This window comes from Papaver somniferum, chromosome 1 (assembly GCF_003573695.1).
Source record: "Papaver somniferum cultivar HN1 chromosome 1, ASM357369v1, whole genome shotgun sequence".
Lineage (NCBI taxonomy): Eukaryota > Viridiplantae > Streptophyta > Magnoliopsida > Ranunculales > Papaveraceae > Papaver > Papaver somniferum.
The window spans coordinates 210,679,630-210,693,601 of NC_039358.1; the positions used below are offsets into that span (position 1 = coordinate 210,679,630).

General features: G+C 36.2%; 1 non-coding gene across 1 annotated transcript; it reads left to right on the top strand.

Annotated features, from left to right (window-relative positions):
* Positions 1–6,487: 6,487 nt before the first annotated feature.
* TRNAD-GUC lies at positions 6,488–6,559 on the top strand. Its single transcript has one exon. It is a non-coding gene; the product is annotated as a tRNA-Asp (tRNA).
* Positions 6,560–13,972: the final 7,413 nt, after the last annotated feature.

Consider the following 13,972-nt stretch of genomic DNA (forward strand, 5'->3'; position numbering starts at 1 on the left):
GTGAAGGGGCAACCAGGGGGGAGATAAGGGCGGCACCCTCCATTAGGGAGATGATAAGTGTCTTAAGACGCAAATGTCATGAGGCTTTTTATTCGCAAGGATATTAAGGCTTGTCATATTTGTGCAACAATCCTGAAGAGGCAATAATCCAAAAGAAAAAAATAAGACGAGATCAATGGGTTTTCGCATGAAAATGCGAAGACGTCCTGCGATTTCGTCGCACGACGGAAATGTCATGGCGCTTTATTTTCGCAAGAATATTTAGGCCTGTCATATTGCCGCAACATTCCTGAAGAGGCCATAATACAAAAGAAAAAGTTAAGGCAAGATCAATGGGTTTTTGCATGAAAATGCAAGGACGTCCTGCGATTTTGTCGCAATGATAAGAGGTGGCATAATAAAACCTTTAATTATGAAGGCAAAATAAGACCACACAGGAATGAGATATTGAAAAGAAACAAAAATCACTTCGCAAAAGGCTACGAAATTATACAATAAGAAAAGTTATATGAAATCTCTCATTTAGATTCAAATAACAGAGGCAAGTATGGGAATGTATGAAATTAGAAAATGTTTTTTATCTCCATATGAGAGATTTACTCGAAAATTCAAGAATTAATAATTATATTGATTAATTGTATTGCAAAGAAGAATTGTTTTCATTCATGCAGGTTAAAATGGAAGAAACGCAAATATATAGAAAGAAGAAATAAGTGTACAAGTATTATAAAGAATCAATGAAAGAAGTAAAGAATATTTCTTGGTTAATCCTCATTATCTACACCAGACTTGTTTCCTTCTTCATCTGCGTCAGAATCTTTATCACCATCAGAACTTCCATCACTATCAGACTCTTCATCGTCAGCTTCACTATCAGAGATAATCAAACTGGGAGTATTTTGTGGGATTTCTTCTAAAAGACAAGGATAATCAGAATGAAGGATATTATGATCATCACAAACCATCTGGATGGTTTGATTGCGAAAATGCATAGCGTCATTCTTAAAATTCTCAATAGTTATTATGATTTGATTCTTCAATCTAGAATACTTGTCGTTGCGAGAAGAAAGATTCTTTGCGAGTTCCTTCTTTTCAGCTTCAAGTTCTTCAATCTTTTCACGATATTTATTTTCAGAATCTGCGAACAAAAGGAAATCAATTATTAATTTGATGAAAATTCATAAGAAGCAAAAGATTAGTAAAGAAGAGCAATTAGCAACCTTCTCTATCAGAAATCATGTCTCTAATCAAGGTTGTATGTTCAACTTGGAGACTAACATTTACACCTAAATCTTTTCTAGCATCATCTAAAATTTTCGCAGCCCAGACAAATTCATCCTCACTACTTATGAGAAGACGAGAACGAATTTGATTTTCCCTTTCGCAGAGTTCAATATTCTTGCGGTTAGCTTCATCTCGCTCAAGTTGAACTTCAAGGAGAGCCTCTTGGAATTTCGCTAAAGCCTTGGCACCTTGATCAGAGATACGATCCTTATCATCTATGAGACCGCTAATTTTGGTTCTTAATTCATTGGTTTTCTCTTTGGAATCAATAAGGAGACGCTTAAATTTGTTGTCTAAGCCTAAACTGGATCTATGATCAATCTCTAAGAGGCGAAATTTCGATCTAAGTTCATTTAGAGAAAGAGATGAAATTCTATCATTTGAGAAGCTATTTAAAGAATTGTTAAGGCGTTCAAGAAGGGTATCATTATCCAAGACATTAGGAAATGAGCGAAAAAGGGTAGCTTCATCAGAAAGACCATAAATGTCTGCAAAAAGGATCATTTAAATAAGATAAAACAACAGGATGAATGAATAAAGAGAAAAGAGAAAAGCTACATACCGTAAAGTTGATTATTGGCTTGTTGAAGACTAGAAATTTTATTCTTATATGAGGAAGAATCAATTTCCAATTGCCTATTTTTCTCGCGAAGACTTTTAACTTCAGCTTCCAAGTTCTCATTCTTTCTGCGAAATTGAAGATTCTTCTTTTCAAGATTTTCGCGTCTTCTCTCTAGATCTGAGGCAACAGCAAAAGACGCTTTTCCAGCCTACGAAAATAAAATAAAAATATTAATATAGAAAGAGCTTTTGAGTTATAATAATGAAAAAGTAAAAAGATAAAAGTATACCAGACTATTGAGAGAATGCAAGAAGTCGGGAGTCACTGATCTATAAACTCCGCGAAGAGAGTTATCACCATCCAGTAAAGGGACATCACAAAGGGTAGCGAGAGCTTTGCAGGTATTTGCGAATTGGTTATCTCCCATCCCTTGTAGAGAATCAGAAAAGAGGCCAGAAAGCTTAGACATAGAAGATTCAGGTGGAGAATCTTCAGTTGCAGCAAGATCATCGTTATCTTCATCACCCTTATCATTTTCAAAACTTTCGTTAGGAAGAACATTTGAAGGAGAAGGAGAACGGACTTTTATTTTCTTTGGAGGAGGACCAGTTGATTTTTCCCTGCGAAGATTACCTTTACCTTTATCACCAATCTTCGCAGCATCAACAGATTCTTCTACTTCAGCATTAACCTTCACACACATATAGAAATAAGAAATGGAAGCATAGAAGTAACAGTACTATTTAAAGTCATAAAAGAAAATTTCTTACCTCATCTGTGTATGAGCGAAGAGCTAATAGAGTACTAGATTTCCAAGTCCTGTTATAACTATTTTTTAGTTTTTGGATCTGCGGAATATCGCAAGAGTTAGCAAACATAATAGTAAAAATAAATAAAGAAGTATAAAATGAGTTAAAGGGGAGAAGTATACCTCTTTCTCCTTCTCGGTCCAGGAGAAAACCCAAGGTTGATATGCAGCGAGATTCGCAGGAAGAACGTTTGATCCAGAAATGTAAGGACCCTTTAGCATTAAAGGAAACACACACCATTTGTCATCTTTGGATTGGCGAGGAGTTGTGTTTTTACCAGAATGCCAGTCAATATCTTGCATAAGAATTTTGACTTCATCAATGTTATCTTTTCTTCTTAATCGAATACCCCAGCGAGTATTCTCTTTCTTCATGGAGATAAGTTCGTAGTTTTCAAAGAAATCCGCCACTGTATATTTCTCAGCAACTATCTCTAGGTCTGTGAATTTTGGATCCCTAAGTTCTTTGGAGTAAAGAGATCCTCTACCAACACCACGATTAGCGAACTCTAGCATCAGACGGATGCAGTCCCCACTTAGTTGGAAAATGGCTCGCGAAAACCCCGGATGAGCGAGAATTTCATAAAATAAAGGAATGTATGGGTTATAAAGAGGAATAGGGAGACCTGCGAGAATTTGACCTAGCGAAATTATGATTGATTGATCATCACAATTTTGATTGGAGAAAAGCTTGACAGAAAGAATTGATTTGGCATTCACATTAGGAATGGGGGAGAGTGTAAGACCTTTATTAGCAAGATCTTTTTGGACATCTTGTAGATTCTTCTCATATCTATGACCTCTTGGATCCATGATTGAATATAAAGTATGGGAATGTATAGAAAGTAAAAGAATTGAAGGAAGAAAAAATTACAGCAGCAGAATTTGCAGAAGAATGACAGAGTTGCAGAGATGAGAGAATAAAAATAGAAGAGAAAGTAAAAAGAAAAGTGGAAAGAGGGAAGGAGAAGAGTATATAAAATAAACACTATTAAGACGAAGAGACGTGAGCGGTTGAAAGGTGGCGGTTACAAAAGACGTGTCAAGAAATAAATGGAAGAGAGAGTATGTGTGATAAATGTGGAATATGAAAAGATAAGCAGTTGCGGCATTTCTCACATCATTCTCTACTTTGCAGAGAAGATATGAGAAGAGGCAAGATGTAGGATCAGAATCTCACAACAATTATGTCTCAGCGAAATTATCAATGGTATTGCACAATAGCGTCGCAAAACAATTTCAGAAATGACGTCAGCAAGGATCATAAGAAAAATGTGATAGTCTTGCGAAAATTAGAGAGCTTGCGAAAATTAGAGAGCTTGCGAAATTAACATTTGTAAGGTTGCGAGAATGTCGCAAACCACATCCGAAAATAAAGGACAGATTAGCTGTCATCCACTATGTATTTCCTTATAAATAGTCATTCGAGTTGTAAAGAAGGAGAGAGATCTTTTTGAGTAAGAATCAAGTAAATAGGAGAGAGAAATTCCAAAGCAGAGATCATTCTTGACTTCTTTATCTTTCTTGTAATAACATTCAAAAATTAATCAATCAAATTAAGAGTGTAAACCTAAAAATGAGTTGATCAACAATGAAATCATATGAGGGGTGTAGTGTAGGATTTCCTGCAACTACATCAATATTAACATCAATCGTTAATCTCGTTACAACTTCTTCTCATTGTTTTGGTGACTTTCAATCTGCCCAGGAAGAAGAAATTGCAAAAGAGTTAGAAAATGGTGAACTTGAGACGGAAAAGGGCAACCAAATAGGTACTTTGCGACGTGATACAGATACTCGTTGGAGTTCTTGATAAGCTCGAAGTAACTTGTACAACAATAAATTATATTGGCGCAAGTAATCCGAACGTGACTGGTAAAGTTGGTGAAGCTCAAAATATCTCTGAAGAAATGAGATCATCCAGGTTTGTCTTTGTCTTGCATCTGATGTATAAAATTATGGGAATTAATGAAATATTATGTCAAAACCTTCAAATGAAAACACAAGACGTAGTTAACGCTATGTCTTCATTCTCAACCAAAATCTCTACTTCGAGAATTGAGAGAAAAGGGTTGGGAAGATTTTATTACAACTGGGGTGGAATTTTGTGTTAAACATGATGTTCATATATGGAGGGTTCATGTCGTTCTTGTCAACAACGTGATAATATCACAGAAGACCATCACTTTCGTGTTGATATATTTGATGCTACAATTGATTGTCAGTTGTTAGAGTTGGATCGTAGGTTTCCAGAAGACACACTAGAATTGCTAATTTTTTGCTCGTGTATGGATCCTAGAGATTCTTTTAAGTCATTCAATGTAGATAGTCTTTGTAATCTTGCTAAGAGATTCCGTCCTCTAGCTTTCAGTACGCAAGAGGTACACATTTTGAGAATAGAGTTACAACATTATGGCCAGGATGTAGTTAGACATTTGAATTTTCAGAACTTATCAAGTGTTTCCGAGTTGTGTCGGAAGCTAGTTGTTACCAAGAAGGCAGAAACTTACCCAATGATTGATAGGTTAATTCGTATTGTGTTGACTCTTTTCGTTCCTACAACAACTGCGGAAATATACCGAAATTAGTTAAAATAACTGCGTGTAACAAAATGGAAGATGATTTTTTCTAGGGATTGCATGTCGAACAAGTAATTGCAGGACCTATCGATATTGATTCAATCATAGATGGATTTAAGACCATATGATATCGCAGGGTACCGCTTATGTACTAGGATTGGGTTGGTGATAATCATTTTTTTGGCAGAACACTTTTATGTGTATATATTTTGGGTAATATGGATTTGCGACAATTTTTGGGAAAACACTTTTACATGTAAATTTGCGAAACTTAGTGTATATGAAACCCTTTTTCGAATACATGGTGTTCAATAGGCTCTTGGTATTTGTACATGGTATATCGTTAGTTTTTCTTCTATTTCGTATTATTATAAAATGATCGGATTGTTGGATATTTTGGGGGATTGTTCAGTGTATATTGGCTATGATACCCGTGGAAAAGAACATGACAGGTAATAAGCAATGTTATTTTTTTCCGTCTTTACTGTCTCTTTGACTTAATTTGGGGGTCTTGTAAATTGTTTAAACTTACTGCTTGGTTGCTCTTGTTTGCAGATATGGGATGTGCTTCCAAACCTGGTCTGGATTGCGTACGAAAATTCGGAAACTCTGCAATTGTCATCAAATAAATAATCCTCTTTTATTTTTTGCATAGCAATTTATTTTATTTTTTACAAGTGTGCATATATAATTTTTTTCCAAACCCTCCCCAGTCTTCAATCCCGATTACGTCCCTGCAGATATTATTTCCCGATAACAAACTAACTTTGTCAAGGTATTAGAATAACATCCGCTGCCAGTATGATGATCATCATGTGTATGTAGGTTCAATGGGAGCAAGTTAGGGAATCCAGTAGTGTATGAACATTAAAAAGTTTGAAACGGCCATGCGTACTTCAGTGCCGTCGACAAACTTAAATCAACCAGCATAAAGATTTATGAAGTCATGCTTCATAGAATTCTAACAAAGCACACAATACAGACATCACCCTAGCAGCTACAAACAAGTGAAAAAGAAATGACAGTACGTACCAACTACCAACGCAACATAAATAATTTCCCTACCAACAATAATTCATGTAACACCTTGGATAAGGAGACAAACTTTCGATTATTGTGAATTTGGGATTCATTCTCAAAGTTTATACAATGACTAGTTACTGTCAATATGAGATTCTTAAACTATTTTAGACGTACCAATTCATCATCACGGGCACGCTGACAAATGATGACCAAATTGAAAGAGACAACTAAGTCGTTGTAGTATAGTGGTAAGTATTCCCGCCTGTCACGCGGGTGACCCGGGTTCGATCCCCGGCAACGGCGTAATTTTTTTTTTTTTTTCATTTTACACGCAATTTATTATTTAGGCTTTTGTTCTTGCGAATCTTTCCCATCCACTTTTAACTTCTCCCTACCCTATTGAATTTTACAGTTTCCATGAAAAGTGAACGTTCTGACATCTCTGAAAATGCCTTGAAAGAACACATACAGGTGCAGACCTTAAATACTTGCTGAAAACCTTTGCTTGAACGGTCTCAATCTCTTTTGCCATTTTTAATTAGGTACTCCTTTTGCTGTCTCTCCTTTGTACTCCATGCTTTTTTTTTTTTTTTTAAAATCTGAATTGCATCTTCAATCCCATGATGAGATTTGATTTTTATGCCTTTCAAGTCAACTATTGGAAATGGGTAAAGAAGCATCATGTTATTATAAAGGTAAAAGTAAAGTTGGTGTGTTTTTAACAAAAATGGCAACTTCATGCATTCAAACTTTTTTACTTTTGTCTAACCTCACTACATCTCCAGACTCCCAATGGGGCTGCAATTCTTGAAGTTCAACAAACCTCACTACATCAAAGCTCCATAAATGCCATGACAATCACATTAGCAGCAAAAAAGAGAGAAAACAGTAATGCAGAGAAATAATTAAAACGTGGTAGCACTATCTGGATAAATGATTACAACTAGTTCTCCAAGTCACTGTTTCATGGGGTTCCATGGAAGAAGAGAAAATTCTCATCCAAGGTGGGAAGGATCAAGTCAGTCAAGAATCATTAGATAGAAGCAAGATCCTGCGCGTATCTCTTTTCTTCAACTCCTTTGCAGCCGTAGAAACTATACTGAGAATTATGAGAAGGTTTTCTGTAGTGGAAATCGGTCCAACATAATGCATTAAGCCAGTCAAGAATCATTAGATAGAAGCATGATCCATCCTATGGCAAGGTCCAAAGATTAGGCATACCCAGAATCATGCATGCATGCATGCCCTTTTGCTTTTAGTTAAATTAATGATTTATGTACGATGTTTTTCTTAAGGTCTTTCTAAGGGGCCTCCATGCGCACCCCTCTCCCTTCTTTAAATTACGACCCTTAAAATTCTTTTAGTGATCTTTTTCACTTTTTAGTAGTTTCTTTTCTTGCGGATTGCAACGTGTTTGGCAACCTGGTATGTTTCCAGTTCTTCATTTCTTTAGTTACAAAATTCTATATAATTGAAATTTTGTTTCTGCTTGGTTCTGGTAACCCCTCGTGAAATCCTCAAAGTATGATGGCTCCTAGTACAATGATCATTCTTGCTCTATGCTAATCAATAGTGAAGTATCATGAGCTTGTTTCGAAACATAGACAGTATTGTACTATTGTATGAACATTAATAGTTTGATGAACGTCCGTGCAAAATGTGAAGTGATATGTCAGATAGAAATTAACTGACAAATTGGTCTTTAGTGCGACGTCGACAAACTTGAAATCAACCAAACAAAATGATTGTGAGGTCATGCTTGATCCGATGTAGAGGAGTTTTAACCAAGTACACTATTCAAACATCATCCTGGTTGCTACAAACAAGTGAAAAGAAATGACAATAGGTACCATGCATTCTAATGAAAACAATATTGCCGACCAACAATAATTGAAACAACACCACGGACAATGGGGACAAACTATTCAGCTATAAATGTATGGCTGCATAATACAGTAATAGATCGAGTATGTTAATAATTTTCTTGGCCTAGCTATTTCGCAACCATCTTCCTAAAGAAGTTTAAAAACTAGTGTATATTTATTTTTGATTTCACCAATATAATTATTTGTTGATTCTGAGCGTCCTGTTTATTTTATTCTTCATCATTCTGAACAATGCCATATGGTGTATGTGCACTGTCTAATTTGTTTGGAATTTCAATGGGATGAGAATTTTACAAATATATATCATGGATGATGAGTGCCTCATGGGAATGATTATGATTTCTCACTAATGGAATGCATTCTTTTAAACAGTGATAAGGTAGATCATTTGGAAATGTGGATGCCCTCCACCGCCAGCGAGTAATCTGTGAACTACTTGGCTCAAGTAAGAATCTTTGTATCATAACTTTGATCACTACTTTAGATGGTACAAGATGGTCAGTTTCTGTTTTTTCGGAATGTAGGCAATATATTACTTCACTGATAGATAACTTCAGGGCTGTGTGATACTAATCTGATGTGAACCTTCTATTATTGGAGTGTTTGAGAAGAGTAGTAAGCCTTCCCGAACAAAAAGACTTTGATATGCTGTATATTGACATTTAGATGAAAATTACGCGGAGCCTAGATTAGGTGCTACCTAGTTAGTGACTAGCATTTCTCTTATTCTCCAGTAATGCCGAGTGGCCAAACCTGTACCAAGTCATTTCAGTTGCCACCAATACTATGACAGCGTACAATTACTGCTCTTAATAAAATTTTACGGAACAATGTGTTTTCACTTTCTTGAATGATTGAATCAGTCATCATGTCAGTCATTGATTGTTGAATACCATTTTTTTCATCAGCTTGGGTTTTTAAATACTAAAGGCTTGATGGCGAGGCACATGCTGGACAAATTACGCGTCAATAAAGGGCTGCATTACTTTGAGGAGCTTTATGGCAGCTCAGAGTGTTAGCTTTGAATAGTTTTGGGTTAAATTTCATAACGAATGGAACAATTCTGTTGTACTTGTATTCCTAATGAATGTATGAATCTTCTTTGAGAATGCGTAAACTGCAGAATGAAAAATAAGAAATTGCAGGCCTGGGTTCCAAGTTCAGTTTTAATTGCATTACAGGCCTGTAAACTGGAATCCAGGTCCACGAAAATGTTCTGGGCTACCCTTTTTTTCAATTGTAACAGAAAGAATTGTCACGGTTATAACTGTGACACAAATTGTGAAGAAAAAACAACACGCGTCATCTTAAGACGTGACAAAAGGAAGACAGGTGTCCTCTTAGTAACTGTTACAAATTATTGCAACAATAACATATGTTACTATAAGCGTGGCAAAAAAGGACACGTGTCGCCAGAGCAGTAGTTGCAAAGATTCAGTAACAGTTATAAGCGTTGCTGTAAATGTGATTTTAAAGTAACAGTTAAAACCGTTAAGATAGATGTGATAAATAAAACACGTGTCGCTATCATAAAATTAGGCCAATTGTGGCTATTAGTTATTGTACCGCTTTTGAGATGTGACTGTATCTGAGTTTTGTCACAGATAAAACCGCTACAAAACGCAATCACAGTTATTAATAACGGCTTAATTAGTACGGCCGTTACAAATTCAATTAGTAACAGGTATAGCCTGTGACAAAATCATGGAAATGGTGTAGTGAAAGGCACCACGGCCATACAAGAAGTTGAGATTTTCACCAGCAATATCTTTATGGTAACTTTCAGCTGAAGCCTACCCCGGTTATTAACCGGACTAGCCACTGATAGGTGTTATGCAGATACGAAAATGCAACCAACTGGAAGTACCCCCCTTGTACATATTACTTAGATAGATATAATTTACTATACGAGTTATCAAATACGTATGATCATAATTGAATTTGCTTTGAGCTTAAGTGCAGTTTAAACATGATGAGACGATCGAGCCGAATGCTCATAATCTAGGCATTAACCAGGTCCAGGCCCATCTCAGGTTTCAAACCTGTTGATAATTGGCAATGGCGCAATTTTGCATGCATTTACAGTTTCCCATGAAAAGTGACCATTTAGTTCAAAATGCCTTGAATAGTACTGAAACCTTTGCTTCAACCGTACGTCTCGTTATCTTTTGCCATTTTTAGAACCTCCTTTTGCTTTCTCCGTGTACTCTGTATATACTTTTTTTTTTTTTTTTTGAAATCTTGTTTTTAAATCTGATTTTATGCCGTTCGACTACTGGGAATTGGTCAAGCAGGTTATAAAGATAAAAGTCAAGTTTGTGCGGTTTTAATTTAACGGTGCTATGTGTAGCTAATCTACTGGTGTATCTGCAGAGAAAATTAGTCCAACATATAATGTGCAAATTAGTCGAGAATTATTAGATAGAAGCACGATCCTATGGCGAGGTTCATAGATTAGGCACACCCAAGTCAAGCATGGCCGCATGGGAGAAATCTTTTTGCTGGGTCCAAAAATGAGAATCATGCATGCATGCATGCCCTTTTCCCTTTTGTTTACTTCCATGATTTATGTACGATGTTTTCTTAAGGTCTTTCCAAGGGACCTCCATGCGCAACTCTTCTTCTTTACGACCCTTAAATTTATGTTTACTTTTTGTTGGTGATCTTTTCACTTTAAGGTCGTCATTTCATTTCTTTTCTTTTGCTGACAGAAAATTCACCAAAAGTATTAGAACACACGACATTATGCTTGCTAGTGGCGACGTGGTATGTTTTCGACCCTGAATTTCTTTAGTTATCTTGTATTTTGTTCGGAGGGTTTCATGCTTAAAGGTGATTCAGGTGTTCATTCAGAAGTGTGCATCAAAAAAAGCTTGCATCCTATAACGATTCTTATTTCACTGTCTCGTGCATTGATGCGCTCATTTTGTTTCAAGTTTAGGGGAGTAACTTTTTCTTTCACATGCCTGCAAGCCTGCAAGGTATACCCAATTTTGTATAAGTGGTGTAAATAAGTGCAATGAATCTGCACTGGAAAATCTAAACTGGGACAAAAGTTGGTGGATATCAATTGCATGATCAAGAAACTCGAAACAAAAATGACGTATCATATGGTATCCTATGAATGATGTGCATATTACAACCTTTTTGCTTTAATATAAAAAGAGTCAAACAGGGTCTGGCTTTTTATCCTAATTTGTAAAAAGATGTGTCTCAGTTCTTTCTTTTGTTCGCATTCTTCTCGATCTTCTCAGAAGTTTCAAGCTAGCTAGCTGTTTAATCTTTCGATCTTCTCAGAAGTTTCTAACTAGCTGTTTAAACACACTGTAATTTAGTAATCTTGCATTTGGTGGTCAATATACCAGGAGTCGGTGATTGGTTTGTACGTCTTTTTTGGTGTACGCCTCCTCAACATGTACCCATAGATGATAATTTTATTTGTCTGAATACAAATTTATTACGAAATGAAGGGTTGAAAAATGTTGTCATCACCAACAACAAATAAGTGACGTGTGTTTTATCATTGTTTTGCGGCATCCAACCAAGGAAGATGCATAGCCATTTGTGACTCTGCATATTGTGTGCCACCAAGTGTAAACCCATTTATGAACATTGATAATTGGGGTGCCCGATTATTAGGAAGGATACACAAATTCATATAAAACAGAGAACTTTTGGTTTGTCTTATATGGATTCGGACACCATCTCCAGTAAACTAGCAGCAGTCGTGAGAATTTTTTAAGGAAAATGTAAAAAACAGTCCTAGTATTAGGATCCGATTCACAAAACCATCCTATTGTTACAAACTATTAACAAAATGGTCACACTTCCGTTAAAAAGAGAGTTAAGTGATAACTCACAGTTAAATATGTTAACCAAATTATATTTGTGTCCTCCTTACTTATCCCTCCATACACAATTTTAAATTTTGCCTTCATCGTAATTATTTTGACGGTGGCGCTATATGTAAGTGGTGGTGCCGCCACTTACACACCATTACATCGGATTCAGGATCGTTACACCACGTTCAGGTTCGTTACACCACATTCAGATTCGTTACACCGCATTCACCTAAAGGGTTCACTACTTCCCCTCTGAGGTTTAGTGAAGATTCTTAAGCTTCTCCCGAAATTACGGGGCCATTTTGCCGAGTTCCTTCGACATGGTTCTCTCAAACGCCCTAGTATACTCTACTTGTTCACCTGTGTCGGTTTGGGGTACGGTCACAGTTCATCAGGAAGAGCCACCACCACTTGAACTAATTAGTTAAATGGAAAGGGTATTTTGAAGGAGGGTATTTTAGGAAAAGATAACACCGTTTTATTCAACAGTGTTAAATCGGATGGAAATACGACTGTTTTGTGAAGGAATTACAAAAATGTGATCATTTTGTGGCCCAATTATAAAAAGCATGACCATTCTATAAATGACCCATTTTTTTACCAAAAGATAAAAATGCAAATTTATGGAGGCCAAAAGAAAAAGAGGAAGATACTGCAATGGCAATAGGAGTAAGTCGGAAGGAAACCAAAACCTGGAAATCTATATAGTAAGATTTAGAAGATACTTCTTTCTCTCAAATCTCACTCACTGACTCACTGACTCACTCACTCATTCTGTCTCTTACCTGTCATATTCCCCATCAGATTTAGAATGAATGAAGATGCATATGTGTATGCATGTGTTGGTTGCGATTGGTAAGAGACTACATGCCAAGACAAACACACCATCCATCCATTATTCAATAATAATCACTTTTCTCTTTCCAATCAAACATTTTCTTTTGTTTTCATTCTAGTTTGATGCATATGTGTATGATTGTAGGGTATATACATTTCATTCGCCGATAAATTAACATGACCTAACTCACTCTGCTCTAGCTAGGGTCTTATTGTTAACTTCGATTTATCAAGTCACACCATTTGTTTTCAACATCAATGAAGACAATATATAGTGGGTTAGATTTATTTTTTTTAGATCATTGAGATATATATTTTTTCTTAATAATAATCATACGGTTACGAATTTAGCCATTACAGTTAGTAGACACTAAATCGAAGGTTAAATCATTATAGGGGACAACACAAGACAAGAAAAGTAAGTTGATACAACAATGAGGAAAATGAAACAAAAGAAAAAACAGATATGTGTCTAATGCAATTCTTCTGTTTGGAGGGAACTGGTAATGAGATATTTGATGGGGTAATTTTTTCGGGATTAACTTAACTTCTTAGGTTATTTAATTTTTACGAACCAAATTGCAAAACTAAAGAAGATGAACCCAAGGAGGCTTTTGCAAATCTCATGCACGACTGCTGAAAAGGTTTGCCAATTTACGCTATAAAAACAAAGAAAGTTCACCAATTTCAGTAGCTTGCATGTGCATTACACATTACATAAGAAGCGGTTGGCCGTGACTTTCTTGCTTGTCTCTCACTCATGGCCGGTTAAAAGGTTTGCAAATGATAACAGTTTGTGAAAGTTCGGCAGCATATAAAAACTTGAAACCATACCCCCACTCACGCGGCCGAGTTAGATTCTAGGATTAGGTTAGCGGGGACTAGAATTGTTTTATAACTTTGGGAGGTGGACTAAAATCTGAGAATTCTAAAAATAATGGGACTAAACTCTAAAACTAGGAAGACTAATAAAGAAAATTAAAAGGCTAATTATGGATGCGGGGATGTTAGGTGGGCTGGAACCAGGTCTAGTCTACCCTTGGTTTCGCCACTAGCTCACATGAGCTTTTGGGGATATGCATGTGAGAGCAAAACTTTAAGATGCGACGGATTTCGAACGGTGGTAAAATTATTAGGTGATTTCATTATAA